The sequence below is a fragment of the Pteropus vampyrus genome, unplaced genomic scaffold (genome assembly GCF_000151845.1).
Source record: "Pteropus vampyrus isolate Shadow unplaced genomic scaffold, Pvam_2.0 Scaffold35, whole genome shotgun sequence".
NCBI lineage: Eukaryota > Metazoa > Chordata > Mammalia > Chiroptera > Pteropodidae > Pteropus > Pteropus vampyrus.
In genome coordinates this window covers 3,247,614-3,250,023 of record NW_011888816.1, presented here as the reverse complement: position 1 = coordinate 3,250,023, position 2,410 = coordinate 3,247,614, and positions in this window count along the sequence as shown.

The window sequence follows — 2,410 nt, the reverse complement described above, 5'->3', positions numbered from 1 at the left end:
GTACGTAATTATTTTAACTGGGGTTTGGGATGAGAAAATAAATTGGAGTACTTCCACTTTTTAATGAAAGAAGGGCCTTTCGAGGTTTCGAGGCTTTGCCGAGTTGCTGCTCACAAAAAGTATACTTTGGACTTCGGATCGGTTCCTCGCGGTTCTCCCTGGAAGCTCGAGGGAGCATTTGTTGATGTCTCCCCCATTTTTTTTTTTAGAAAGTGTTTACACTTATTTGAACTATTTATTTTAGAACTAGGAAGAAGGGCAGTAGTGATGTAAGGGTTTGGGGAGGGGTTAGGCCAACGCCCTCACCTTATAATAAAGTCTAATCCATGCCTGATGTCCTCTTTAAGAAATGCTTCTGTTTTAGATCCTTTGTTCTAAAACAAACAAACAAACAAACAAAAAAAACCTATTTGAATGGAAATTTTCTAGTTTTCAGTAGAAGGATGGCATTTTGCAAGGGGAGGAAGTGTTTCAAACTTCTGCGTGAGGATCTCGGAGCATGCACAAAAGTACAGCCTAAAGAAGGTCTAAGGGAGGGTTCAGCGTTAATGGGTTTTAAAGCCCTTTGAAGTCCTCGTTCAGGATCTAACATCTCTCTGTGTCAGTAAATTCACACCTGCTCTGAAACTTCCTTTTCACAGCCGCATAGATAGTTGGCGTGTCCGTGGCTGCACCTTAACTGACTCGATCTGCCTGTGGCACCTTAGGCATCTTAGGTTCTTAGCGTTTCACTGTGATGAGGGACCTTGGCCCATGCGTACTCAGGCCAAAGAGCCACATTCATTTGGCCAGGCTGTCCTGAATTTATTACCAGCCCCTCGTGCCAAGTAGTGTGTAAAATTATGAGTTCCTTAAAACTCTTGCCAAATTGTTATAATTTTTATATCTTTGTCAATCGGATACAGATAATTTTTTGATTACTATTAAGTTTCCTTAAACTATTGGAGGATTCTTTTAGCTGAATGCAAAGCAGCCTCCGTGTGTACTTTGCTCCTACTTCTTTTCCTGGCACCTCTTTTGCTGAAAAAAAATGGACCAGGTTGCAGAATTTCTCACTCCTCTGCTAAGAAGAATCCCTGCTTCCTGCAGGCTTCCCAGCAGAACTCAGAAAGTGAAACAGAGGCGCTTTCATTGCTCAGGGCCATCCACCCTCACTCTGCTTAAGCCTCATTTGTTCCCTCTGCCTGAAAGGAGCCTTTTGCTTGGTTGGCCCGGGTTTGCTGGAGCCACAGAGCGTCCAGGGCTGCTGCTGCTTTGTTCTTGAACCCTGTGTGGAGCCTCAGAAATGCCCGCATACGTAAAGTGAGGGGAAGCCAGAGACACTTGGCAAGTGACCAAGAACAAGCCAACAACCGTTTTTCGCATTGGGGTCCCATCGCCTGTCTCCGTTCAGACCTGGCTCTGTGACCTTTGGAGAGTGACGGAAGCTCTCTGAGCATTTTTTTTCCTCAACTGTAAAGTGAGGCTGGTAACAGTACCCAACTGAGACAGTACCCAGCCGAGAAAGAGATGGTGGCGGCCGGTGGTGTCCGTTTGAGCTTCCGAAGCACTGCCACAACCTCATAGCTTCAGGAGAGCCTCAGTCACGAAACCCCTCGTTTCGTTCATTATTATTTATTCTGCAGTATTTATTTAGTTCCCGAGCAGGCGCCAGGACCAGCCCACGCCTTCAAGGAGCTCTCAGCTTGTGGGAGAGATGAGTGCTGGACACGCACCGATCGTGTCAGATACTGAGAGCTTTTCCCAAAGTGTCCTCCATGGAATAAATGCCATGTGACTAGGTCTCCCAGGGAGAAAAGTTTCACGGTCAAATCGGTTCAGAAATGCTGGCATATGCATATTATAGTAGAACCAAGAAAGGAATCTGGTTCTAAGGATCTGGCAATTATAATGTCAGCGACAATGATTATTTTGAGATATGCTATGTACCTGGCACAGAGGTAAAACTGCCTATGTGGATTATCTCATTTGATGCCTTTTTTTTTTTTTTTTTGTATTGATAGAAATTTAGGTTGTTTCTCACTTGATTTTAATGGGCTAAAGACTGGTCTTTTCTCTTCAAGAGGGGTTTCTCAGTGCAATGGAGTATTATTCAGACTTAAAAAGGAATGAAATTCTGATTTATGCTATAATATGGACGAACCTCGAGGATGGCATACTATGTAAAATAATCCAGACACAGAAAAACAAAAGCAGTATGAGTCCGTTCATATGAGGTACTTAGAGCAGTGATGTTACACAGATAGAAAGCAGAATGGGGGATGCCAGAAGCTGGCCGGGGGGGACGTGGGGAGTTGTTTCATGGGTATAGAGTTTCAGTTTTGCAAGACGAAAAGAACTGTGCATCCAATGATATGAATATACTTAACACTACTGAGCTGTACACTTAAAAATGATACGTTTTATATAT